Genomic DNA, 12974 nt, shown 5'->3' on the forward strand with positions numbered 1-12974 from the left:
CTAGCATCCCCAAATCAGGCAGACTCTTTTCTCCTCAAGCCGCAAACCTGCATTCAACTCACCCTCCTCCTTAACCCCCTCGCCCCAAACTGGCTACATTGCGATGTTAAAATTCTCTCATCCTGCAAAGAGGAGGTCTTCAGACCGATCTACCCCTCATGGATTAATCTACTTTTCTCCAAACAGTCATGCAAACGTGTCAGACCTGGATCCCAAGTCTCTGGTCGGCTCCTCCCGGGACTCCCCGGAGCGAGCCACGCCGCCCTGAGGAGTATCCGCTGCCGATTTCTTTACCGAGCGCCCTCCCCATTTCTGGACTGCTAATGAAGACGTTCGACTCCCGCCTCCTCCGCCAGCTCCCAGCCGGGGCCTTCTCCGGCTCTCCGACATTGACCTTGGCTCGGTTCTGCACTCGGACTGTCGGATCCCAGTCCATTTGGATTTTTCTTTCGGGCGGGCGGAGGGGTGTCCGCTACTTCACACGTACCCGAGGAAGAGGGGCAGGATTGGAGCCTCCCGAGCACTGCTCGCTCCCGGCTAACCTGCCGGGTGACACACTCCCTGGGTGTCGTCGCAGGGGCCATCAAGATTTTCAGCAGAAGCCTTTCCCAGCGGGAGAATGCATGCAAGCCAGCAGCATGGGCAAGTTGGGGCCCAGGTGTTTCAGAGGAGCTGAAGGAGCGGGGGCTCAAGTCCGGGGATGGGATCTCGTTGAGGGTGGGGAAGGGACATTGGAGGGGGAGGATCCTTCAAAGATAACCATAGATATGCTAGTTTGGAAGGTCGAAAACGGACCTCCCAGGAAAGCTCTGACCTGGAGCCGGAAGGACAGAATCCTGTTTCTGATGTTAGGTCTGCCCTTCTGAGAAGCTCCACACAAACGGCTTCTCTGGGCTTCGATGAAAATCATGGCCCACCCCTGACCTCCACTTTCCAGAACACAGAAAGGAGTAGGGAGGGAAGCCCTGTACACAGTGCTCTGCACACGGGAAGCACTCAGTAATAAATACTAGACTGCAAGTTCGATACGGGCAGGGAACGTATCTGCTAATTCTGTTATACCGGACTCTCCCGAGAGCTTAATACAGTGCTCTGCACACAGTAAGTGCTCATTAAGTACAATTAATTGTTTGACTCCTATGAAATCTCAGTGTTAATATTAATGGTATTTATTAGATGCATTTGGGTTAGTGCAAGAAGAGGAGATTGGACCCAGTCCCTGTCCACCCGGGGCTCGCAGTCTAAGGGGGAGGGAGTATGGGTGTTTCATCCCCCATTTTACAGATAAGGAAATTGAGGCCCAGAGAAGTTAAGTGATTCTCTCCAAGGTCACACAATGAGCAGAGTGGCAAAGCAGGACTAGAACCCAGGTCTCCAGACTCCATCTCATCACTCTTTCCATTAGGCCACACTACCCAGTATTAAGTTGTTGTCTAGATCATAATCTAAACAGACCCGGACACTATTTTTGGAACTCGTTTCAGAGAGGGACAAACTGGGGCTCGGTGGAGGAAGGACGAAACCTGCCCGAGGCTCCGCATAGAATCTGGAGCCAAATCAGAAACAGAACCCAGACAACTTGACTCCCAACCTCTCAAATCCTATTCCCTTCATGGGATGTGCACCCAGTATTGGTAGCCTTTAACACTCAGCATGATCCCAGAGTCTGACAGAACAACTTCAACTTAGCCCTCAATGAAGTGACCAAGCCTGAACAGCCGGTGCTGCCCACCTGGTGACTCCGTATCCTTCCCAGTGCTGAGCTCAGTGTTTGTCACTGGGTAAGAACTTAATAAATACCATTGAAAAAGCAAAAACCAAAACAAACTGGCGGTCACCAACCCACACGCTTCGCTCCTCTAATACCAAACGACTCGTTGTCACCCCTTGCTCATGTCCTCCCTCTCCGTACACATCCGACAGATCATCACTCTCCCCGTCTTCAAAGCCCTTCTAAAATCACATCTCCTCCAAGAAGTCTTCCTAGACTAAGCCCTCATCCCTCCACCCTCTATTACCTCCCTACTGCCTTCTTCCATGCACTTAATCCCCCTTCCGTCCCCACAGCACTTATATACATTTCCTTGCCTTTGGTTCTTCCCTTAACTTTTAATTTATTTTAATGTCTCCCCTGTTTCACTGTAAGCTCCTCATGTCTACCAACTGTATTGTACCCACCCAAGCCCTTAACACACTGTTTTGCACAAAGTAAGCAATCGGCAAACACCACCGATGGATCGATTGCTGTCTCACCTCTTCTCAGCTCTGAGAGAAAGCAGCATGGCTTAGGAGAAAGAACCCAGGACTGGGAGTTAGGGGTTCTGGTTCTAATCCCGCCACTGTCACCTGTCCACTGTGGGATCTTGGGCAAGTCATTTAACTTCTCCGGGCCTCAGTTTCTTCATTGGTCAAATAGGGATGGAATATTTGTTTCCTCCTCTGCCTTAGCCTATGAATCCTATGTGGGTCAGGGACTGTGTCTCACCGAATTATCTGTATCTACCCCAACTCTTAGTACAGCGAATGTGCTTAACAAATACCACTGTTATCATTATTATTATTATTATTATTAATAATAATAAGATGCGGAGGGAAGAAGACTGCGGCTCAGGGCCCGATTTCGGCAAGTCTTTCTGGCTCATTGTCAGCTGCAGCACATACATATGCTCCAGGACTTGCTGATGCAGAGAGTGACCTAGAATCCTAGGACTTCTTTGCCTTTTTTAAAATGTAGGATGTGTTGAGCGCTTACTATACTTACTATATGTACAAAGCGCTTACTCTAAGCGCTTAGTGCAGTGCTCTGCTCACAGTAAGTGCTCAATAAATGTGATTGAATGAATAGGAGGGCGAACAGCCCCAACCTCACAGTACATATGTAGAGAAGCAGCGTGGCTCAGTGGAAAGAGCCCGGGCTTGGGGGTCAGAGGACATGGGTTCGAATCTTGGCTCTGCCACTTGTCAGCTGTGTGACTGTGGGCAAGTCACTTAACTTCTCTGTGCCTGAGTTACCTCATCCATAAAATGGGGATTAACTGTGAGCCTCACGTGGGACAACCTGATTACCCTGTATCTACCCCAGCGCTTAGAACAGTGCTCTGCACATAGTAAGCGCTTAACAAATACCAACATTATTATTATATACCTGTATATATCTGTAATTTTTTATATTAATGTCTGTCTCCCTCTCTAGACTGTGAGCTCGCTATGGGCAGGAATGTGTCTGTTGTTATACTGTACTCTCCCAAGAGCTTAGTACAGTGCTTTGCACACGGTAAGTGGCCAATAAATATGACCGAACAGGTATAGAATCCCCATTTTACAGCTGAGGAAACTGAGGCCCAGATCACAAAGCAGACGAATGTTAAAGCAAAGATCTGACTCATACGCCCATGCTCTTTCCATTAGGCCATTCTGCTTCCTCTTGGCACCCCACCCACCCACCGCCCCTCAAACATATCCTCCTCCCACCTGACCATTCTGCCTGCTTGAGGGTAACCACCCACCCGGCGTTCCGGCCCCCTCAGCGGAGCTGGAGAAAGAGAAGCTCCTGCCTTGGGTCTACACTGGGGAGTTTACAGTCAAAATCTCAACAACCCACTTCCCCAACATCTCCCAGGTAGGCACTCTCCAAAAGAGGAAGCAGAGGCACTAGGAAGGGAAAGAAAATGCAATCCTGAGAGGGAAAGGTGCAGCTGGGAAACAAAAAATTCTCACCTTTCAGGAGAGTGGTCCAGCCACCACCTGTCCCATCTCCCTTCCCCAGGCTGTCTGTGGTTCCTGAATGGCTCTCGGTGGAGGCCCGAAGGAAGAGGGGCGGTGTGGCCTAGTGGAAAGAGCACAGGCCTGGGGTCAGAGGATCCGCGTTCTAATCTTTGCTCCACCACCTGCCTTCTGGATAACACTGAGCAAGTCATTTCTCCGGGCCACAGCTTCCTCATCTGGAAAACGGGTCCTCGCTACCCATTCTCATTCCTATTTAGACTGAGAGCTCCATTTGAGACAGGGATGGTATCTGACCCGATTATCATGTACCAGTGCTTGGCACATAGTAAGTGTTAAATACCACAATTATCATTACTACTATTAAGGGTGAGGGGATGTATCATGAGCCAACGCCCCCGACATCGTCCCTGGTCTCTTGGGGTCTTTTGGGGCCAGATTGGGGAGGGTTTGGAGCAGAGATGGTGTTTCACTAAATGACGGCGATTTGCAAATGCCAAAGATCTCAACTAAATTGCTGCCCGTTCCGAAATGCCCGCGGCCGAGGGTCAGGTGGACCTCACCTCAGTTCTCTCCCTCAACTTCCCCAACCCAGGACTGGTCTTCAAGGAACTTGAGAAGAAAACCCAAATGGAGTCGGGATTAGAACCCAGATACTCTGACTCCCAGGCCCATGGTCTTTCCGCTAGGCCACCCTGCTCCTGTGGCCCGGTGGAAAAATTAAGACACTTAATCTTTCTGTTCCTTTCATTCAATCATTCAATCGTATTTACTGAGTGCTTACTATGTGCCGAGCACCATACTAAGCGCTTGGGAGAGTACGATATAATAATAAACACATTCCCTCAGTTTTTCCATCTATAAAATGGTAATCACAACTGACTCTTCCTCTGAGGTATAATCAGAGGTGACAAAATTATATTGGCCGAGAGCTTTAAAGTCCTCACCGAAAGGGTAATAGAAAATACAGCGTCATTATCTGTATTAATATGGCTGTTTCACGGAATAATATTAGAGATAATACTATCTCATTTGATGGTTGATACCCGGAGGCAGGTTGGCCCGGCACATCTGTTGAGTGGTGGGGGGGAAATCAACCGCGTTTTTGGACCTGCTTCTTCGCCCGTGCCGGGCTCCAGACCCGTGAGAATGATCTCTGAAGCCAACTCCTCGTGGGGAGGTGTGTCTCTGCCATATAAACAATCACCCCCGATGGCTGCTTGGGGCACAGGAGTGTGCTCCCCATAATAGGCTCTCTGCGGTTTTGGCTTCCGTTCCTAGACATCAACAACTGCGATGTGGGCTGGGGCCCAGGACGGGGAGATCGGAGGCCTGGGTTCTCCGATGATGATGGCATTTGGTAAGCGCTTATTCTGTGCCAAGCACTGAACTGAGCTCTGGGGCAGACACAGAATAATCAGGTTGGTTCCTTCTCTGCCCAGCAGCGAACAGCCGCTACTGGCCGCCTGCCCCGTTCTCTGGACCTTCCTGGCATGGACAACGGGGACCTCTCTCGACCTCCCTGGATCCTGGGGAGGATGAATGAGATCACGTCTGTGAAGCCCTCAGAGTTCTTTACAGAAAATGACTAGAGGAATTCAAGGTGGTATTAATTATGTATTCATATTATTCCCGTACTCTGAATTGGGGCGGACTGGCTGGGGGTGATGGGTGTTTGCAGCAGGCCAGAAAACATCAATGACCATTAGCAGTGAGAAGGGATTTAGAGTGGTGAGTTCTCCCATTCCTGGTCAGAAAACTTAATATTAATAATGATAATTAAGCACTTTGTGCCAAGCATTGTAGTAAGCATAGGGGTAGTCTCTAGACCACTTTTGTGGCTGTAGACCTCAGCTGGACCGGTGAGCACTGTGGGCTATTGACCCAGTGGGAAAACATTTTTCTTGCCCACTCTACCCTATTTCTTCCTGCTCCTCCTCCTCTCCCTCCTCCGTACTGTCCCCTTCCACACCCCACGCGATCGGAGGAGGCATCCAAAGGCAGAGCCCTCGGCGGGGAGGGTTTCAGAAACGGATGAGTCGTGTGTGTTTGGGGGTGGGGGAAGGTTGGGGGGGACCTCTCTTCCACATGTGCCAGCCTGGCTGGGACCTCAGCGGGCAAAGACACAGAGGGTCCCGCTGGGCTGAAGGAGAGAGAGAGATTGTGTGTGTGTGTGTGTGTGCTTTGTGGGGGGAGGGTTCCAGCAAGTCTCAAAGAGGCAAGGGTGGTGAGGGTCCCTTCGCCGTGACAGGGTGAGGACGGGTGGATCGGAACCAGAGTGACCTAGTGGATAGAGCACGGGCCTGGGAGTCAGGAGGACCTGGGTTCGAATTCCGCCTCTGCCACGTGTCTGCTGTGTGACCTTGGGCAAGTCACCCACTCCTCTGGACCTCAGGGATTAAGACTGGGACCCCCATGTGGGACATGGCCTGTGTCTGACCTGATTGGCTTGGATCTTTTCCAGCTCTTAGTTCGGTACAAACCCTTGTCTGGATCCCACTGCGGCTATTACCCCATCACCCTCCTCCTATTCCTGCCTAAACTTCTCCAAGGAGTGGTCTACGCTTGCTGCCTCCCTCTCCTCTCGTCCGACTCCCTTCTTGACCTTCTACAGCAATCCAGTTTCTGCCCTCTTGGGTCTGCTGAGACCAGGGTCAACAGTGACGATCTCCTGGCCAAATCTATGCATCCTCTCCTAATCTTCCTCGACCTCTGGCTCTGAACCTCTCCCTTCTCTGCTTCAGAAAGAAACTCCTCACCACTGGCTTTAAAGCACTCACTCAGTTCACCCCCTCCTACCTTACCTCACTGATTTCCTACTACAACCCAGCACGTCCACATCGCTCCTCTAACGCCAACCTACTCGTCGTACCTCAATCTCATCTATCTCGGCGCCAACTCTCGCCCACGTCCTGCCTCTGGCCTGAAACTCCCTCCCCTTCATATCCGACAGATCATCACTCTCCCCACCTTCAAAGCTTTATTAAAGTCACATCTCTTCCATGAGCCCTTGCCTGTCTTAGCCCTCGTTTCCCCTACCCCCTCTCTCCTTTTTGCGTTGCCCTTATGTTTGTACTCTTTATTCACACCACCCTCAGCCCCACGGCACTTATGTACATAAATAACGTATTTATATTAATGCCTGTCTCCCCTCTAGTGCCTTGCAGGCAGGGAACATGTCTGCACTTTTCCTTCTTTCTATTGGATTATTATTGTATTATTAAAATATATTTTAATATATTTATAAAAGTTTATATTTATATAATATCTATATGTTATATATCTTAATATCTAATATATTTATTATTGGGTTATTATATTGTACTCTCCCAAGTGCTTTGTACAGTGTTCTGCAAACAGAAAGCGCTCAATAAATACCACTGATTGACTGATTGATCCTCCTGGAAACACTATACTTGGCTGGACTGGCACAGTTTTCTTCATATTTTCTTTCTTTTTCCAGTCAGTAAATTATTTTAGTGCCCTCTCTCCAACTAGATGGTAAACCCCTTTAGGGCAGGGAACATGGCTTTTTACTCCACCAGACTTGCTCAAACGCTTTAGGAAAGGGTTCAAAACTATAAGTCCTCCTTTCCTCTTTTCCCACTCCCTTCTGCGTCACCCTTACTTGCTCCCTTTATTCATCACCCCCCAACTCCTACAGCACTTATGTACATATCTATCAGTTATTTATATATATATTTCTGTCTCCCCCTCTAGACTGTAAGCTCATTATGGGCAGGGACTGTGTTATATGGCTATATTGTGCTCTTCCAAGCGCTTATACAGTGCTCTGCACACAATAAATAAACACGATTGACTGGTAGGGGAAACCTCTCTCACTCCATGTCACTCCAAAGAATGGGCTGGTCTCCAAGGGAAGAGAATGCCACATCCTCTCCGGCAATAAAACCATTTTGCAGGATGCCTAGGAAGGAACGGGCAGAGAAAGGTGAGAGGCCAGAAGAATTTTCAAGCAAAATGATGGGAGGGAACTCTGTACTCTGCGAGTGTGTGTGTGTGTGTGGTTTTATTTTTTTGTGTGTGTGTCTGTGTGCATTTCTTTACCCTATAGATGTGGAGGAAATAGACTGTAAGCTCATTGTGGGCAGGGAATGTGTCTACCAACTCTGTTATACTATACTCCCCCCAAGCGCTTAGTACAGTGCTCTGCACACAAAGCACTCAATAAATACCACTGACTGATTGATACAAAAGACTCCATCTGATTCATCCTACAAAGGTGAAGTGAAGGTCACAAGGAAAGGGGGTGAAGCCACACAGGGAAGCTTTGTCTGGGGCGGAGGGGTGGGGAGGGCAGCCTGAGGGCAAACTCCATGTGTTCCTGGTGTCTAAGTGTGGCCTGCTTCAGCGGCTCCCAGGGGCTTGTGTCCTCCTCCTCCTCCTTCTCCTCCTCAACTACACAAAGGCAGCGATTGAATTGGGATGGGGAAGGCAACAGCAGCTGAGCCCCCAGGCTCCCTGGAAGTGGCACATCAGGATCTTTCAGGAGACTCCAGCTCCTTCCTCTTCTCTGGGATAGGGTTAGTAATAATACTAATTGTGGTATTTGTTAAGTGCTTACTATGTGCCATTGGGTTGGACACAGTCCTTGTCCCATGTGGGATTCACAGTCTTAATCTCCATTTTACAGGTGAGGTAACTGAGGCCCAGAGAAGTAAAGTGACTTGCCCAAGGTCACACAGCAGACACGTGGAGGAACCAGGATTAGAACCCAGGTCCTTCTGACTTCCGGGCCTGTACTCTGTTCTGGTGCCCTTCTCCCATCTTCAAGATGCCTCCTTTTGACAACAGTGAACTGGATGTCTACCATGTTCCACGATCCCTTTGTTTCCACCGGCCAATTCCATGTCAATTTCCATTTCAACTGCCTGGATCAATCAATCAATCAGTGGAATTTATTGAGCACTTACTGGGTGCGGAGCACTGAACTGGGTGCCTTTTTATGGTATTTGTTAACTGCTTAATATGTGCCAGGCACTGTATTAAGCACTAGGATGGATACGAGCAAATCAGGTTGGACACAGTCCCTGTCCCACATGGGGCTCATGGTTTTCATCGCCATTTGACAGATGAGGTAACTGAGGCACAGCGAAGTGACTTGCCCAAGTTCACACAGCAGACATGTAACAGAGCCAGGATTAGAACCCAGTTTCTTCTGATTCCCAGGCCCGTGCTCTGTCCACTAGGCCACACTGCATCTCCGGGGAACAATACAGTAGAGTTTACAGTCACGTTCCCTACCCACAAGGAGCTTACAATCTAGACGGTAGGATAATCATTAAAATAATTTACTGATAGGAAAAATAATTATAATAATAATAATGGTATTTGTTAAGCGCGTACTATGTGCCTTGCGCTGTACTAAGCGCTGGCGTGGATACAAGCAAATTGGGTTGGACACAGTCCCTGTTCTACATGGGGCTACCAGTCTCAATCCCCATTTTACAGATGAGGTAATTGAGGCCCAGAGAAATGAAGCGACTTGCCCAAGGACACACAGCAGACAAGTGGCAGAGCTGGGATTAGAACTCACGGCCTTCTTACCACCAGGCCTGTGCTCTATCCACTAGGCCACGCAGGATTTCCACGAAACCTAGGAGGGTTTTCCCAAGAAGGCACCGCTGAGACATGTCCAGAGCCCAAAAAATGGTGGGAACGGGGATGGGAAGAGGATGGGGGACGGGGGAGACACGAAAGGCCGTCCCTCTGCTTCCCTTTCTGAGGAAATGGCTGGAGTTTAGCCCCCAGTCTCTTTCAGAGTCTCACACAGTCCACCTTGGAACAGAAACCTGGTTACTGTGCCCGGCTGCTGGGGCCGGGCAAATCCTTCTGCAAATACTGGATGAGGTGTGAGTCAGCTGAACCCACGGGGATAGTCCTGGGATGGGCCGTTGACAATGGAGAACCCAAAGGTAGGAAGAACAGGGGACGTGCTTCTAAGGAATGGTGCCAAATGCCTATGGCATCTAATAATAATAATAATGGTGGTATCTGTTAAGCGCTTACTATGTGCAGAGCACTGTTCTAAGCGCTGGGGGAGATACAGGGTCATCAGGTTGTCCCACGTGAGGCTCACAGTCTTCATCCCCATTTGACAGATGAGGTAACTGAGGCCCAGAGAAGTGAAGTGACTTGCCCACAGTCACACAGCTGACAAGCGGCAGAGCTGGGATAATAATGGTGGTATTTGTTAAGCGCTTACTATGTGCTAGGCACTGTACTAAGCGCTACAGGTAGATACAAGCAAATTGGGTTGGACACAGCCCCTGTCCCACACAGGGCTTATAGTGTTAATCCCCGTTTGACCGATGAGGTAACTGAGGGCCAGAGAAGTGAAGTGACTTGCCCGAGTTCTCACAGCAGACAAGTGGCAGAGCCGGGATTAGAACTCAGGTCCTTCTGACTCCCACTTCTGCCTACCTGGTTAGGGATTAGGAGAAGCAGCATCTTCCGGTGGAAAGAACCCAAGTCTGGGAGCTAGAGGACCTGGGTTCTCACCTGGGCTCTGCCCCTTGCCTGTTCAGTGACCTTGGGCTTCCCTTTCTCAGGGCCTCAGTTTCCTCATCTGCAAAATGGGGATTCAAGCCCTGTTCTCCCTCCTACTTAGACCGTGAGCCCCATGTAGGGCAGGAGGAGGGGAGGGCTTGTGCCGATTCTCTGTCCTAAATTCCGACATTTCAAACATCAGTCATCACGAGCGCTCCAAAAGCAGCTTTCTCAGTGTGCGGGGCTCTTTTTTCCTTCCCTTTCACCAAATCGGAAAAAAAGACAATTAAGGGAGGGCGAGGGGGTGGGGGAGGGAATGCAATAGAGCTGCGGGGAGAAACGGAGTCGGGGCTGCCATCTGCCGTGAGCAAGATGTTCGAGGGGCGTCGGGGGGCTCCTAGGTTCTGAGGTCTCCAGCCGACTCCCGTCCACGACTAAACGGGCAAAGTGGGGGTCCCCGTGCAAACGGTGGTCTCGGATCGCCGGTGCCACCTCCGCCCCATCCGTCCTTGGCCCCTCGCTCTTTCCGCTCCCCTCCCACGGGGAGGGTGCCGGTGGTTGTGCCGGGAGCCGGAGCGCCAGTTCTACAGGGAGGAGCAGAGCTGCCCGCCCCTTCTCCAAATGGTGCATGGTTGTGTCCCTGGATCCACTCACTCAGCCCCCCCGTTCCCCACTCCTCCCCTGGAGCCCGTCTGTCCCAGCTCTCCCCAGCCCCCCTCTCCTGGGCACAGGCCCCAGGCCCCCCCAACTCTGCCAGTCAGACGGGTGGCAGGATAAGCTCCCTCCCCTTTGCCCCCGACGACCGAGATAGACACGCACCCGTGTTTCTACGTGGATTTCCTTCAGAATCCTCCATCTGGGCAAAAACCAAATGAGAACGCTCTCACTACTACCAAACATTTCCTAGCGACTCCACCCTTGGCCTTTCTCTAGCTTATTCCCATTCTCAGTTTGCAGGCAGAAACATTTTTATTTGGATATTTATTTGCCCTTGGGACGGGGATTGTGTCGAATTCCCACCAGCGTGGCCTAGTGGAAAGAGCACGGGCCTGGGAGTCAGAGGACCTGGGTTCTAATCCTGGCTCCGCCACATGCCTGCTGTGGGGCCTTCATTTAACATTTCTGGGCCTCAGTTCCCTCATCAGCAAAATGGGGATTCAATCCCTGTTCTCCCTCCTACTTAGACTGTGAGCCCCATGTGGGACCTATCTTTTACATACCCCAGTGCTTAGTACAGTGCTCGACACATAGTAAGCACTTAAATACCACAGCTGTTATTATTATTTTCCAGCCGTTAGTACCGTGCTCTGCACGTAGTAAGCATTTAATAAATGGTATTACCACTACTGCATTCCATTACATATTCTGCAATTTCACCTGGATGCATTTAGACCGTTACCTATCATATCTTCGTTCTTCCTCAAGCTCCCACTCTTGGTCAATTATCTGTCATCCATCCCATGAGATCGTAAGCTCCTGGAGGCCAGGGTCTCATGTCTGTTAGTCCCTCTCCCTTAGACTGAGAGTCCCATGTGGGACAGAGACTATTTCTGGTCTGATTGCATTCCATCTTTCCCGGTGCCTAGGATGGTGCATGGCATGGCTGAGCAGAGAGTCCAATTAGAATCACCATTGTTATTCTATTCTCCCAAGTTCTCCCGCCTTCAAAGCCTTATTCAATCATATTTACCGAGCTATGTGCAGAGCACTGTATTAAGCGATTGGGAGAGTACAATACAACAATAAACAAACACATTCCCCGCCTACGAGTGAAGGTACATCTCTTCCAAGAGGCCTTCCCTGACTAAGCCCTCCTTTCCTCTTCTCCCACTCCCTTCTGCATCACCCTACTTGCTCCCTTTATTCATCCCTCCTCCCAACCACACAGCATTTATGTACATATCTGTAATTTATTTATATTTATGTCTGTCTCCCTGTTAGACTGTAAGCTCACAGTGGGCTGGGAATGTGTCTGTTATATTGCTTTATTGTACTCTCTCAGGCGCTTGGTACAGTGCTCTGCACTCAGTAAGCGCTCGATAAATACGATTGACTGACTGTCTAGCACTCAGCTGGCTCTCAACTCAATACCGCTGAGGATGATGAAGACTGTGATGATGACGGTGCAGGCGGGAGGCTAGAAATCCCCCTAGAGAGCCACTAGTCCCTCTGCAGATCCTCATTCTAACCTCATTCTGTTTGCTGTGGGGTCCAGTCAGTCAGTCAATCGTATTTATTGAGCGCTTACCGTGTGCAGAGCACTTGCTAAGCGCTTGGCAGAGTACAATATAACAATATCACAGACATATTCCCTGCCCACAACGAGCTTACAGTCTAGAGGGATACTGGCCTGGCAGAATCGCACCCGGCTCCCAGGTTCTGCTCATTCAGCCTCTGGGGCTCAAAATGGCACGGCCCCACCTACAGCTATAAGGCTTAACGGCCCCCACCACTGGCCCCCATTCCCACGTGCGGGCCAGCTGCTCTTTCTATTGGGCTACTGGAGCCCATCATCCCATCCAGAGGCCCTGAGGAGCTGAGGAAATCCCTTCCCGGTCTGCCCCAGGACACCTGACCACTGAGGGATTCCTGTGCTTGACCCCGGCAGGACATAATAATAATAACTGTGGTACTTAGCAAGTGCTTACTATATGCCAAGCACTGTTCTAAGAGCTGAGATAGATAGGAGTTAATCAAGTTGGGCTCACACTCTTTATCCCCATTTTTTACGGATCACATAA

General features: G+C 50.0%; 1 protein-coding gene across 2 annotated transcripts in view; it reads right to left on the bottom strand.

Moving 5' to 3' along the window:
• The window catches only part of DAGLA (diacylglycerol lipase alpha), an 89656-nt gene that overhangs the window by 51663 nt on the left and 25019 nt on the right, over window positions 1-12974 (bottom strand). The window contains exon 1 of one of the 2 annotated variants that reach the window (XM_029060247.2): window positions 3718-3810. The exons of the other annotated variant lie outside the window; for it this stretch is intronic. The gene's annotated coding sequence lies outside the window, so the exon portion shown is untranslated. Of the gene's footprint in view, window positions 1-3717; window positions 3811-12974 lie in introns of those variants that run through there. 2 annotated transcript variants of the gene reach the window in all.

Source organism: Ornithorhynchus anatinus, chromosome 3 (assembly GCF_004115215.2).
Source record: "Ornithorhynchus anatinus isolate Pmale09 chromosome 3, mOrnAna1.pri.v4, whole genome shotgun sequence".
NCBI lineage: Eukaryota > Metazoa > Chordata > Mammalia > Monotremata > Ornithorhynchidae > Ornithorhynchus > Ornithorhynchus anatinus.